Source organism: Macaca nemestrina, chromosome 19 (assembly GCF_043159975.1).
Source record: "Macaca nemestrina isolate mMacNem1 chromosome 19, mMacNem.hap1, whole genome shotgun sequence".
NCBI lineage: Eukaryota > Metazoa > Chordata > Mammalia > Primates > Cercopithecidae > Macaca > Macaca nemestrina.
In genome coordinates this window covers 60,760,275-60,776,321 of record NC_092143.1, presented here as the reverse complement: position 1 = coordinate 60,776,321, position 16,047 = coordinate 60,760,275, and the positions used below count along the sequence as shown (strand labels likewise).

Sequence of the window (16,047 nt, the reverse complement as noted above, 5' to 3'; positions counted from 1 at the left end):
GCTCTATAATTTTTGTTCTAAACTGTTTGCTTATGATCTATAATGCATTACCCAGCTTAAATAATAGATGAATCCAGCAGCTTGTTTCTGAGTGACTTTTGGTCACTGTTAAAAGTCAAATCCATCTTAGAGGACAGAGATTTGTCTTCGGAAACTCTGATGAAGGCTTTGAAATTCCAAGAAAGTCTTGAAATATTTTGAGATATGGCAACAATGTATAATGTGAATATTTTTCTTTTGAATATTTCTTTTAGTAATGCTATAGTATTAACACTGTTTTTAAAAGAAATCTTTTTCTCTTACAGCCCATTCCATTTGACTTGAGATATTAAAATCTTATGACAATCTATAAGCCAGACTAGTAGAAAGGCGACAATCTCTTTATACTCTTTAACTCTGTAACAGCATTACAACTACAGAGATTAGAGAACCATTAGGATGGTGATATTAATAAAAGCATTGGTTTTAACACTGTCATCTGTCATTGCCATGTTCCTAACATATATAGATAAAGTATATTTTTAAAAGGAATATAAAATACATTATTAATATGCTCTAAAATAAATACATATAGTTGTGGCCAGAAATGGGAACACTGTTTATGGATAGCTAAGGTGTAGTAAAGTCATTGCTTTATTTTGGAGAAAGACAGAAAAATACAAGATAACTGTAGACTTGCTTACAAAAAAGATATACACACACACATTAAAATTCAAAGATAAACGCTAAAATAAAATAATAGATAAATCACTCTTGCTTCTAGAAGTGTCCCACATGAGATGGAGTACTGCAGCCTAGCTAATTGCTTAAAGCTGCAATTGGGGACGCTGAAGTGGAAACACCCACCACCTTTGAAATGAGGTTTTAAAAGTTCAAATTAATTCTTGCTTATGGTGAAGTCTTATGCAAAGTCAATAGGGAAGCTAGAGAGAGCAGACACACTTTGCAGTCAGGAACTGACTCTGCACCTCCTAGCTTAGTAACTGGGTCAGCATGTTGACAATAACAGCAGAGATGCTGTAAACCATGAATATAAGACCTACTTTGGGCTTGAAGCTCTCCAAGTCATCCCAAAAATGCAGAAGACAGAGAAGGATGAATAAGAAGAGAGGAAAATAGAATAAATAAGCATGAAAACGAGCTTATAAATTAAAATTCCAAAAAGATGGCAGGAAGAAAGAAAATCAACAAAATCAACAAAAAATCAGAAAGTAAATTGTTCCAGATAAAACGAACATGTAAGAGCGATCTGAAAATGATTTGAAAATAAACATGATTAGGATACTCAAAGAAATAAAGAAGGAAATTTCTGACAGAGAAAGAAATTATGAAACCAAGCAAGACAGACATGATACAAAAACAAAAGCATATGAAAAAGAACACATTAGAAATCTTAAAAATCAAAATCTACTCATTGACAAAACTTTTAAAAAATCAGCAGATGAGATATTGTCTAGACTTGACAGAGGGAGAGAGTTTAATAAATTAAAAGATAGTGTTGTACACTTCCACCCAAATGCAACACAGAAAGATAAAAAGGTTTTAAAGATACATGACAGAACAGTTAAGAATTAAGAAGGGGAGCCTGAGAGGCTCCACCACTCAGTGGAGCTCCCAGTGAAGAAAGAGCTGAGAATCTTTCAGAACTGAAAAAATATGTTAATCCTCAGATCACTGGTGCTGACGGAATAAATGAAAATAAATCCACATATTTATTCTTGATTCCTAACTTGTTTTTAGGAAATGATCTTGAAGAAATAGATCATAGGGATCAGGTAATTTACCACTATCAAGTTGGGAAAATTCCTCATCTATTTTTGATATTATCCCCTTTTCAGATATATGGTTTGCAAATATTTTCTACCAATCTTTAGGCTACATTTTCATTTTCTTGATAGTTTATTTGCCATGAGGAGCTTTTTAATTTGATGAAGGAGATCAGTAGAACACAATTTTAATTTTTGGCTTCTCATCATCCTTTCAAAATGCATTCACTGACTGTAATCTCACCCTGCCTCTAGATAAATTGGGCTTTTGGCTTACTCTTAGATGAATAGAACTTTAAGGCATAAAATCAGCAAATGCAGTTCAAATTTAGAAATCAAAATGTCAAGAAATAATGTAATAAATGTGTAAATGTATTGAGAGAGAGAGGGTGCAAATAGGAGAATCAATCCTTCAATATTTATTCAGTGCAAAGCTTTCTCCCCTTTTCCAATTAATGACTCTGTAACTTCAGTTTTGCCTCTGAGAATAAGAGTGCTATTGGCTTCCTGTCTCTTTTCACTTTGTTTTGATATTTTAAATTTTTTAATACAAATTATATATATATGTATTACATATTTAATACAAATTATATATATATTTAAGGTGTACAATGTGATGTTTCCACATACATATACTACATAAACCTAGTGAACTGATTACTATAGTCAAGGTAATTTACATATCCATTTTTTTAACATACTTACCTTTTTGTGGTGAAACTACTTAAGTTATACTCTTAGTAAATTTCAAGTATACAACACAGCATTGCTAACTATAGTCACTATGCTGTACATTAGACCTCTAGAATTTATTCATTTTATACAATTGAAACTTTGTAGCCTTTGACTGACATCTTCCCATTTTTCCCACCCACCCTTAACCCTGGCAACTAACATTCTCACTCTGCTTCTATGGGTTTGACTATTTTAGATTCCACATATGTATGAGGTCATACAGTATTTGTCTTTCTGTGCCAGGCTCGTTTCACTTAGCATAATGTATTTTAGTTTCATCCATGTTGTAAATGGCAGAATTTCCTTCTTTTTTAAGGTTGAATGATATCTTATTGTATGTAGTTGTGTATATATATTTCTTCAGCCATGCATCCGTTGACGGACATTTAGGTTATTTCCATAACTTTGCTATTGTGAATAATGCAGCAATGGGTGTTAGGACCAGAGTGTCATTGAGATATTGATTTTATTTCCTTTGGATATATATCCACTATGGGACTTCTGAAACATATGGTAGTTCTAGGTTTAAGTTTTTGAGGAACCTCCATATTGTTTTTTAAAGTGGCTGTGCCAATTTATATTCTCACCAACAATGTATGAGTGCTCCCTCTTTTCCACATCCTCATCACTTTATCTTTTGTTTTTTAAACCATAACCATCCTAACAGACATGAAGTGATCTCTTATTATGGTTCTAATTTGCATTTTCCTGATGATTAATGATGTTGAGCACCTTTTCATGCCCCTGTTGGCCATCTGTATGTCTTCTTTGAAAAAATGTCTATTCAAATCCTGTGCACATTTTTTTACATCAGGTAATTTACCACTATCAAGTTGGGAAAATTCCTCATCTATTTTTGGTATTATCCCCTTTTCAGATATATGGTTTGCAAATATTTTCTACCAATCTTTAGGCTACGTTTTCATTTTCTTGATAGTTTATTTGCCATGAGGAGCTTTTTAATTTGATGTAACCCCACTTGTTTATTTTTGCCTTTGTTGCATATACTTTTGGTGTCATATCCAGAAAATCATTGCCAAGATCAATGCCAAGGAGTTTTCTCCCTATGTTTCCTTCTAGTCTTATAGTTTCAGGTCGTATCTTGTGTTTGTCTTTAATCCATTTTTAGTTGCTTTTTGCGTGTGTTGTAAGACAAGGGTCCAATTTCACTCTTTTGCATGTGGATATCCAGTTTTCCCAACACCATTTATTGAAGAGACTATCTTTTCTCCATTGTATGTTCTTGGTGACCTTGTCAAACATTAGTTGGGTGTGTATATGCATGAGTCTGGCTTCTGCTGTGATATTCCTCATTTCTAAGGTATATTTTCACCCCCATAGGGGATAAAAGCAGGGGAAGGAAGGTGAGGTGAGAACTTGTACTTGATTGGGTGGCTTTACACTCTCTAGTCCTGGCCATATTTCCCTAAATGCTTTTGACGGATGTACAGGGGCTCCCACAGGCCCCTTTCACAACAACGCTCAGGGTACATGCAAAGGCCCAGCTTCACCGGTGGTTGTCGCTACTCAGGAACACATGGTCAGAGTCCCTTCCCTCTTCCAGGGCTCCATTCCAGGTCCCTCTCTGTATGGTCCACACATGTCAACAGGAAACACACAGGTATCCCCCAGATGAATAGATCTGAGCTGCTCCAGCACAGCCAACCTGACTCTCCCACCAAGCTGTAAGTCATCAGCTTTCCCTCGTGCTCCCTGTATTCTGGCTAAAGTCAGACCCCAGGAGTGGCATCAAAATAACAAAACAGAAACATCATTTAAGATGTATAAATCACCCTTATTAATCTGTCCAAAGGCATTGTCACTATGACTAGCAATCCAGAAGAATAAGTATTTGTAAATAAATGAGAACATATGTGTAAAATAAATTAATTTGGAATTTTTCAATCATCTTTGCTTCTCTCTGTCTCTCTCTCAATTCTTTCTCAATTCTTAAGAATATATATGTTCATCTAGACTGAGAATTCCTTGTATTTCAGAGCACAGCCTCACTCATCATAGTTGATTTGAATCAGAGTTGGACGATATAGTTAAGGCTCACAGAGACGGCAGGTTAGATCTTGCCTTCCGCCTAAGGGCAATAGCATCCCTTGTTTTGCCAGTACTGCTGATTAAAAGTGGAACTTGCAGAACACACCCTTAGCTCTTAAAAACATTAGAATGAGCAATGGAGTATTATTTCATCAGTATCAGTCTGTGCTGTCTTAAATTTTGATTTTGGTTTCTTTTTTGCTCTTTATGATTGTTACTTAAATGTTTTTCAGCCGAAAGTCCAATGGAAATGTTTACCCAATAGAAATATATAACTAACTTACACAGATAGAGTGAGAATGGCAACACCAACACCACCATCCCCACCTCCTTTTCATAGTCACTATTTCACAGATGTCTTCTCCGGAGCTTGTCAACACTTGCTAATTACACTTTCAGGGGATGACCCATTTCTTTGAGTATTCACTTCTTTTCATATTGTTTTAAGAAAAATCAGTCAAATCCTAGCTGTTATATCCTAGCAATAACTAGCTGTTATTCATAATGTATACAATTATTTGCCTTTTTTCCCAACATTTTTATAAACTATGAATATCTCCAAATATAGAGAAGAAAGAGAAGAAGTAGGGTATGCATCATGAAAAGAACTCCATGGGGATTTTGAATTGGTATTGTCCCTGAGGTATACTCATCACCTTTTAACCACGTTAGTGATCACGTTTATTTGGATTTGCTCTCTGAGGTATGAGAGAACACACTACACACCTTCAGAGCTTGCAGCTCAGATTCTGAGGTCCATCATGGAGGAGAGAAGAATTTATTTCATCACTCACCGTGAACTCCATTGAGGAAAAAAGTGACTTTTCTTTAACTGTATGAAGTCCCAAAGTGGTGCAAAACATTTTCATTAAAAAATTTTAAGAGAAACCTCATCTTTGATTTCAGTCACTTATTCATCCAACCAATGCATGTTTTTGGAATACCTATACCTGGTACCTATATCTATAGACACTTGAAGAGGAGTTGAAGATACAATAGTGAACAAGACAGTCTCTGCTGTCATGAAGCCCACTGCCCATTGGGTTCACTCAATCCACAGTCTTTACTAAGCACTCACCATAGCCAGATGTTTCAAGGGCTGGGACACAGAAAAGAGCCAGACTAAACATAAACAATTTTTTAAGTGTCATTTTAGAAACTAACATGTCCTATGAAGGAAATGAAACAGAAAATTTTTTTTCTTTTTTCTTTTTTTTAATTATTATTATACTTTAAGTTCTAGGGTACATGTGCATAACGTGCAGGTTTGTTACATATGTATACTTGTGCCATGTTGCTGTGCTGCACCCATCAACTCGTCAGCACCCATCAACTCTTCATTTACATCAGGTATAACTCCCAATGCAATCCCTCCCCCCTCCCTCCTCCCCATGGTAGGCCCCGGTGTGTGATGTTCCCCTTCCCGAGTCCAAGTGATCTCATTGTTCAGTTCCCACCTATGAGTGAGAACATGCGGTGTTTGGTTTTCTGTTCTTGCGATAGTTTGCTGAGAATGATGATTTCCAGCTGCATCCATGTCCCTACAAAGGACACAAACTCATCCTTTTTTATGGCTGCATAGTATTCCATGGTGTATATGTGCCACATTTTCTTAATCCAGTCTTTCACTGATGGACATTTGGGTTGATTCCAAGTCTTTAGAAAATTTTTTTAAAATGATAGCTGGTGCTATTTTTAATAAATTAAGCAAAGAAGTGATGCTTGAGCAAAGACCTGAATGATTAAGACAGTAAGTCAACCAAATGTCTTGAGGAAGAGCATTTCAGGTAGAGAGAGCACAAAACAAGTCCTTGAATGAAGGAGGACCATGGATTGCTTCCCTTAAAGCTTTTGACAACACTTTTAAGCTCATGTGAATAATTTCCAGTTTGCAATATTCAATTTTAAACCAATTTGCCATTAGATATATTTTACACAACCAACTTTAACACATGCTTGTAATGTATGCTGAGTTTGAAGTTTGTGCAGCTTGACACTGCATGCTTTTCTCTGCTTGCTTATTTTTTTGCTTAGATTTGTATATACTATCACCCCTGAAATTTCCAGAAGAAATACACATTATTCAAATATCTCAGTAGCTTATTATTTTTTCTTGGGGTCAAATTTCCTATAGTCCTTTGTCAGATAATCTGAATGGTTGTTCTTTAGGCTGGTTGTCATCCTTGATCTTCCTTTAAGCAGCATCTTGATTATTTTCTTCTCTCTTGTGTTGGAATTCCTGATTTTTGATCCCATGTCAACCTCTTTTTAAAGATTATTTCTCATTTTGATGCATGACATCTTCTGCTAGCTTCCTACAAAAGGATACATGAGAGAAAAAATTGAGGACAAGGAATATCTGAAGATGTCTGTATTCTATCCTTTATCGTCTATACTAAACTGATAGTTTGTCTAAGAATAGTATTTTAAGTTGGTAGTCATTTTTTCTAAGTATTTCAAAGACATTTATCTTTGGTTTCTAGTTTTCAGAGTTGCTGGGGAGTTTGATGCCATTCATATTTAAGAATGAAGCAATGAAAAAACTGAATAGAAATGCAATGTGTACGAACAGGGAGTGTCAACTTGTGGACTTTGTTAGTGGGCAACCTATCTAGGATATTACATTTGAGTACCCCAGACTGTTTTCTACAAAACAATCTTTCATTTCTCTGCCTTGGAGAAATAATGCTGGCAGTCAACATCTCTGAGCTAATGAAGCAAAGTTGTCAGGATCTTACCATTCAAATACCTATATTTATTTAACCCATTTCACCATAGGAGGTAATTGCAAGCTCAGAGTCTTTCTATCTGAAATTTACTCAGTTACTCTCCAGAGAGTAACCTTTTAATCTTCTTGGGTAAAGGAGGGACATCCATCAGCTGTGCAGAATTTGAAAGTGAGGGTACTAATTATTGCAATAATTGATTCTCAACCTTACTTTCCTCTCCCTCTGTATCTGTCTCCAATCCATGAGGCCTTTTAGGTTTTCAGATGTTAATACATCTACTTTGGTTTCAACTCTCAGTCATCTACTGATTCAAATTCCACTTGTCCATCTGATTTCTAACTTCCAAAAGTCATTACAATTGTCTGCTTTCTCTCTATCTTTACCCTTGTACACAAACACTTGTTTTAATCTCATTACCATCATTTAGGTTTGATTTCAGGTATATTCAGTCTGTGATATCTCTGTTGTTTTCCTCCCACAGTCAAATTCCTTTTCACAAAGAATTTCTTATAAATGTAATTTTTTCTGTCTCATCTCATCTAATTTCATCATTATTTAAAACTAACTGAAAGAAGCCTGGTTTCATATATGTACTATATTTGAGATACAGATAGAAATTACTAGGCTTGCCAAAAACTGTGTATCTTTAGGTTCATTCTGGTACTTAGGGGATTTAAATCAGTTGCATATGTGAACAATTATAAGGTACATGAATGAGTTTAAAGGAAGTGTTTCAAATGCTGAAAATGTATTATTGAAAGTTATGTTTCATAGGTAGAGTATGATTAAGGATTTTACAATAGAATTTTTTCTACCACAAATAAGTTTATCACTAGTCTTTCAGAAATTTTAGTTTCAGAAAGTCTCAATAACATATGTTCAGAACTAAAGAACTTCTCATATAATTTTTAGGCCATCATCTTAAAATTAAGAAGCATAAAAACTAAGTAACCACTCAAACAGAACAGCAGTAAAGTATTTTGGTAACTCAGAGATCTCTGTATATTTTCTGGAACTCTCTTGACCCATTAACTCTCTTTATCAATTGTGCAATAATGCTCCAATATCAAAATTTGTTTTTAGGCTGGGCACGGTGGCTCACGCCTGTAATCCCAGCTCTTTGGGAAGCCAAGGCAGACGGATCACCTGAGGTCAGAAGTTCAAGACCAGCCTGGCCAAGATGGTGAAACCCCATCTCTACTAAAAATTCAAAAGTTAACTGGGCATGGTGGCACACCCCTGTAATCCCAGCTATTTGGGAGGCTGAGGCAGGGGAATCATTTGAACCCAGGAGACGGAGGTTGCAATGAGCAGAAATTGCACCACTGTACTCCCACCTGGGCAACAAAGTGAGACTCCATCTCAAAAAAAAATGTTTTTAAATAACAAAATTATTATTCATGTTAATAATGTGCTTCATGCCCACTGAAGCACAAATCAATGCGTTATGTCTTGGCCTTAACAAGCAATCAAGCATGTTTGAGCAGGTACGAAGTACTTGAGAAAACAAGAAATCAATGTAGTATAATTAAAAAGGTTAAATATTGGAGTTTGAACACAAGTATGTATTCTCCTTGACAAAACGCCACTAAATGACACAATTTTCTTTTTTAATACGTTTTAAAAATATTTTTAAGACTAAAGAAGGAATTTTTTTTTAACTTTTATTTCAATAGTTTTGGTGGAACAGGTGGTGTTTGGTTACGTGAATATGTTCTTTAGTGGTGATTTCTGTGATTGTGGTGCACCCATCACCCCAGCGGTGTACACTGTTCCCAACGTATGGTCTTTTATCCTTCACCCACCCCCCCACTTCCCCCAGAAATCCCAAAGTCCATTATGTCATTCTTATGCTTTGCATCCTCACAGCTTAGCTCCCATTAATAAGTGAGAACACACTATATTTGATTTTCCATTCCTGAATTACTTCAGTTAGAATAATGGTAAATATCACAGTCTTAGAAGTTAAAAGATAATGGGGCAATAGATGTAAAATTCTGAGGGAAATTAATTTCTAGCTTAGACTTTGATATCTATCATACAATCAATGAAGCAAGAGAGTAAATAAAATCATTTTAATATATGTCAAGTCTCAAAATGATTACTTTCAAAGCACCTGTTCTCAGAAGCTGCTCTACTCACAACAAGGAAATAAGTCAAGAAAACAGAAATCATGGGACCTGAGAAGCAAGAGATCCAACAAAGGAGAGAGCAGCAGAAAAGTCTACGTATGAAAGCCAGGCCTGGTGGCTCGTGCCTGTAATCCCAGCACATTGGGAGGCTGAGGCGAGTGGATCATTTGAGGTTAGGCGTTCAAGAACAGCCTAGCCAACATGGTGAAACCCCATCTCCACTAAAACACCAAAAAAAAAAAACCAATTAGCAGAGTGTGGTGGCACGCAATTGAGGCAGGAGAATCGCTTGAACCTGGGAGGCGGAGACTGTAGTGAGCCAAGATCACACCACTGCACTCCAGCCTGGATGACAGAGTGAGACTCTGTCTCACACATACACACACACACACACACACACACAGACACACAAGTCTAAGGATGAGAATGAAGGGAAGTCCTAAGACAAGTCTGATATGGAGAGCAAGCAGCCCAAACTGCAGCCCAGGTAGAATACTCCAGGAGAGAAACTTAAAAAACAAATCAGGCAAACTAACAATTAAACAAATTTTAAAAACGGAGGGAATGATTACCTAAGCTTTCAGAGTTCTGCAAATGCTGAGGATGACTTAATGAAAAATACATGGAAATGTAAACATCAATTGTTAACTAATTCCAAGAGACATGAAAAATTACACAAAAAGAATATTACCTGGTTCAGCTGTAAACGATGCATATGAAGTCAGAATAATATAAGCACTGAATTGTCATCTTACTAAAAATTATGGAATAACTGAATTAGGCAGATGAGTTGAAAGACAAATGTCTATGTGAAATGAATTTTTCCACTTGTTGGTTTTAAAGAGAGCTAAATGATGGTCTCATTTTCTGTAGAAGGAATTTAATAGATTATATCTCAAATTTTGAACCAAAGAGAAGTCAACGTAAGTACATTTAACAATATGAAAGAAATCCCAGAAGATCAGAATTGAAAGAGGCTGCCTCTGGTAGGTAGGAATCAGGGACAGGTAGGGACTGGACATAAGACTGCTACTTTTTCTCATACACCTTGTCATTTCGACATTTTATAACAGTTTTTTTTTATGATTATGGACCAGCTGTTGGCAAATCCCTATTTAAGTCCAGTCTTGTTATTCAGGAGTCCAAGCAGGTTTACTGGGTCCCTTGAACTCTATTCCCCAAATTCCAGGGCAGTTTCTAGAACAAAATAAGGAATCTCCAAATATTTGCTCCAAAACAACCTCAGGCATTTTTTTGAGCATGTTTTCTAAACCCAGAAGCCCCAAATTCTTGACAAAGTGTAGCATGACCATATCCTGTTCCAAAACCACGGATTCTAAAGATTTGTGCTCAGCCAGACTCCTGCCCTCTGCAGCCCCATGTTAAATGGATTCAGCAGACTGAGAAACAGTAAGGCTCAAAGTGGCCCACCACTTTTAAGAGATTTCTCTGACAGGGTGGGGCATTTCTAAAGCATCTGAGGATTTCCTAAGCTTTCAGAGACCCTGCAGGTTCAGCTTTCCATATGAGTCCTTGAGAAAATTCTGAATGACCAATAGAAGGGATGGTTCCACATGCCCAGAGCCAGGAGGACAGGAGGGCATGCTCCCTTATGGCATGGAGTGTCTATTGGGGTAAAGAAAGAGGACGGTGATTCATTCTTAACTCAAATATACATCTATGTACCCAACAAATATTTTCACAATAACTTTTAAAACCTTATCTATCACACTTTAAAAGACTGAATATGCCTGTTCATTTAATTATTTTTAAAACTGGTGTTTTTGGAAATTTGAATATAAATAAAATAAAAAGAAAAGATCGAAGCAAATGGTGTCTGGCATTGTGTCTTAAAGCACACATCTCTGTTTTTCTGTGTCTCATCATGGTTACTATTTACAAAGCAAATCACACCTCTTTAACATTTCTCGCTCAACTACAGATCCACATTCTTCCCTTATCAGGGTCTGGTTCCTCCTACTCAACTTAATATTAACTAAAGTAACTCATGCTTGTTTTACTTATTTGGCATGCTTTGCCTCCTATGAGAAAATAATTTGCATATTGAGCTGTATTGAGTGCACATTTTATTCAACTATACATAGATATTTTATATTTATAAACATCCATAATTTTATAATGTTTCAGGCTATTTAACTTAATTACTAATGGACATAGCAACTGTCTGCAGGTTGTATTACAGTTGTAAAGATACATTGGAAGAGCTTCCAATTAATATAAATTACTTTTAAAAAGCTGTTTTATATCAATACATAATGTCTTAAATTTTGAAAGCATTAGTTGTATCTTTTATTCACAACACCCTGATATTGGGCAAGATTTCAAATCGAAAGAATCCAAACCCAATTATTCCAGTAGAGGTGATCATTTCCCATTCTTCGGCTAGTGACTGGATTTTTAATAACCTAAAACCTCGATGTAAATCTTTGACTGTAGCAGCCTTCAGAGAGCTTTGTGGTTTGGATTTTGGGCTGCTATCCCTTGTTGCTATCAGTTAAGGATAGAGCCCTGAACCAACTAGAACCACGTGGAGGACTCTGATGCCATGTTTACTATTCCATTACCTCCCCATATCAGAAAAAGAATAAGCAGGAAAAAAATGATGCAAATTACCTAGAGGAGAATGCACAAATCTTAGTTGTACAGCTCAATGAATTTTGACATATGTATATCCCCATATGTATATCTCCAAATTTGACATATGCATATCCCCAGGTGACAAATTTCCAGATCAAGAACACATTGATCACCCAAGAGAACTCCTCTAGGCCCCTTTCCACTCAGTGGCCCTCCCCTGCCCCAGAGATAAGATATTTTCTGATTTCTATCACCATGAGTTAGTTTTGCATGATTTTCAAGTGAAGTTAATACAAATGAAATTATAGTCTATACTCTTTTGTGCCTGTTTTCTTTTGAAATTAATAAAATGTTTTTGAGATATATGTAAGATCTAAGTATGGAAAAAACAAAGTAACATGACCTTGCTTCTCTTTTTTTTTTTTTTTTTTTGAGACGGAGTCTCGCTCTGTCGCCCAGGCTGGAGTGCAGTGGCGCGATCTCGGCTCACTGCAAGCTCCGCCTGCTGGGTTTACGCCATTCTCCTGCCTCAGCCTCCTGAGTAGCTGGGACTACAGGCGCCCGCCACGGCGCCCGGCTAATTTTTTTGTATTTTTAGTAGAGACGGGGTTTCACCGTGGTCTCGATCTCCTGACCTTGTGATCCGCCCGCCTCGGCCTCCCAAAGTGCTGGGATTACAGGCGTGAGCCACCGCGCCCGGCACATGACCTTGCTTCTAAGACAGATTGATTATGTATTTAAAAGTCCAAAAGCACTTGGAATAAAATGCCTATAAATAGCGAGATATTTAGCAAGGTCAAGGGATACAAGGTCACTATACAATAATCAATTATATCCCACTATGTGTTTTGAATAACTTTATGGTTGATCCAATAATAAATTATTTGCTGAAATGAAAGTGTTCTTAAATATACACCCAGTGACACATAGAAACATAACTCCAAAACAAACATGATTAATGAGGTGAAAGAAGACCTAACATATCCCTAACACCTAGTAGACAATTAAGGTTTTTTTTGTTGTTGTTGTTTTTGAGACGAAGTCTCGCTCTGTCACCCAGGCTGAAGTGCAGTGGTGCAATCTGGGCTCACTGCAACCTCTGCCTCCTGGGTTCAAGCAATTTGTATGCCTCAGCCCCTCAAGTAGCAGAGATGACAGGCACGCACCACCACGCCTTGCTTATTTTTGTATTTTTAATAGAGACCATTTCAACGTGTTGACCAGGCTGGTCTGGAACTCCTGGATTCAAGCAATCCACCTGCCTTGGCCTCCCGCAGTTTGAGGATTACAGGAATGAGCCCCTGCGCCCGGCCAAGATTTCTTTTTTTAAAAGAAAGTATTAGGCAATGCACAGAAGAAGATATTAGCTCTTATATTTATCATTTTGCCCTTCCTTTGAGGAATTTTAAAAATATTATATATAATATATGTCATATTATATATATATCATAATATATAGTGTATCATATATAATATATCATATATTATATATTTATTATATAATATAACAATATAATTTAAAATGTTATACATAATATTTTAAAATTGCATTCAAATAGAAATAAGGATATATATCTCTCTCTCTTTGTCGCAAAGTGTTTCATAGATTATGAACACTGGAAATGGGACTTTGTGCTTCTCTGCTTTTAATAAAAGATCATCTTATGAGTAAAGAATAAAATGGAAAACATTTAGATTATCTTAAAAACTGAACTACCTCTATACACTCGGGGTGCATCTGTGTGGATGTGCATGTGTACATGTTCTGTCTTTAGAAAGTATTAACACTCAAAAAAATAAATGGCCAAATGAAATAGGGGGAAGTCTTAAACACATGTAATCAAGTTAAGTAAAATGTAATGGTTGGCTGAAGACTTTGTACAAAGCAAGGTTATCAGACAACTTATTTTCTATAACTAGATAAATGAATATAGGTAGCCATAAACATCTTTCTTTTGAGCTTTCTATGTGCTAGACTGTATGCTAAAGATTTTACATTCCTCATCTCATTTAGCCTCAATAAAAATTGAAACAGGTATTATTTTCCTTATTTTATATATGAGAGTTGAGGGGTCACTTCCCCAAGATTACACAATAAGTAAGTTAAAGAAACCAAGATTCAAATCAAGAGCTCACCTCCAGGCCTGGACACCATCTTCTTTGCTGCCTTCCTAAATATATGTGAGTAGTCTCCATTTCCTTTTTGAGCAACCTCTAAGTGCAGGGGTAAATTGTTGTTTATAAGTAAATGTTCTTAAGTGTCTCAACTGCAATGAAATAGATCCTCAAACTGTGTAAGAGCAATGTGACGGAGAGACTAGATTCTAATAATTGAGATCATAAAAACTGATGTAAAAAACTGTTGTATGTTTGTTTAACAAGCATTGACGTACAACAGTCACTTTCATGTGTGATTTGCATGTAAACGTCATAGCAACGACATGGAAAAGTAATTCCACAGTTTCACAAAGGTGCACACTTGGGCTCAGAGAAGGAAATGATTTCTACTCAAAATCACAACCACTGTTTATAACTGGACAGTCACAGAGCTCCTACAAATTGAGGCGCTCACTGAAAGGAAAATGCAAATGGTCAATAAAATATTTTTAAAGCCTCAACTTCATTAAAATCGGAGAAATTAACATTTCTACCACAAATCATACAAAACTTTAACCATCAAACTGACAAATGTAAAGAGTTCAAACTTTTCCATTGATGAAAGGATGTTCAGAGAAAGTCACTGCACAAAAATATGCTTAAAAGAGGTGTGAGGAAGAGATTTAGAGGTGGAGTACAAATAAATAATTAACTTTGTGTAATTATTATGAAATTGCAGTGGTTAAAATAAAACATGTTCCTTTTGTAAAAGAAAAAAGGACTCTAATGAGCTAATACTTTTTGTATAGATGTGTGTGTTTTGGAAGAATGTTAATTCAATGGAAACATAAAAATGTGACTATACATAGTAAGAAATGTAAAGAAATACTTTTTAATTATTATTTTTCTATGATATTAGTCTTCAGGGCATGATGAGAATTGAGGAAACTGAGGAGTTTATTGTCAATTCCAAAACTCTTTTTAAATCCTTAGTTTTGGGTAAACTTACATTTGTGATGAGCTATGACTTCGAACAGTACTATTTCAACGCAGTATTAAGTGAAAATTGTTTTTGAAATAAAAGCATGATTTACTCGATCACATCTTATGGAATTAAGCACAACTATATTAATTGCTACATAATTGAAAGCAAATTAATTGTAAGTAAATTACTTTATTGTTGAATCCCTTTTAAGCAGGAATATTATTTAATTATTGATCACTTGTAATGGTTAATATATTTTGCAAATTCAGGGATAATATTTAAAAGTATATAAAATTTGCATAATATATTTTTTAATGAAAAATGTTTTTTTCTCAATGGAATAACAAGACACATTTCAAATGTGTTCCAAAATAGAATTTTTAAATATTAACAGTACTTTTCACTTCTCTCTCATCAGGTAAAATAAAATTATAATTTGAGCACAGAGAATTTTCAATGCCCCTTAAACAGAAATATCTTTCTTCATATCATAGATACAAATTATCATAAGGTAAAATTTCCTGAAGGTGGCAGCATCCTAAGCAAATCTGTCTCCAACCTTTGCAGCAGACTGTTTTTATGTATGGAGTAATATTACATTTCCTAATAAAAGGTACTAACAACAATACTACTCATTAATAATTATGAAAACAATGTAATAGTACTCCTCATGACATGGTTTCTTGAAGACTTACAAAATATAGTCTATACTTAGGAATATATAAGTTGAACTCAATATAAATATTTTTTCAAGGTTTTTCTGAAACCTGTGAAGATTTTTGTTGATCCTCTGATTGATTACATTAATTGTTTTTCTTGCTGAAACATTATTTAAGTAAGAAAGTGACAGGCATACATTTTAACGTTCTAACTTTCACTTTGAGTCACACTTTAGATAAAAATAATATTAATGCCAATTCTTTCTATGTATTTCTTGAAATGTGAGGAAAATAATG

At 35.4% G+C, this 16,047-nt stretch overlaps 1 long non-coding RNA gene across 1 annotated transcript in view; it reads left to right on the top strand.

The window, feature by feature from the left end:
* Nucleotides 1–16,047, top strand: part of LOC105468114 (uncharacterized) — a 59,953-nt gene that overhangs the window by 43,254 nt on the left and 652 nt on the right. The gene's annotated exons all lie outside the window — the stretch shown is intronic.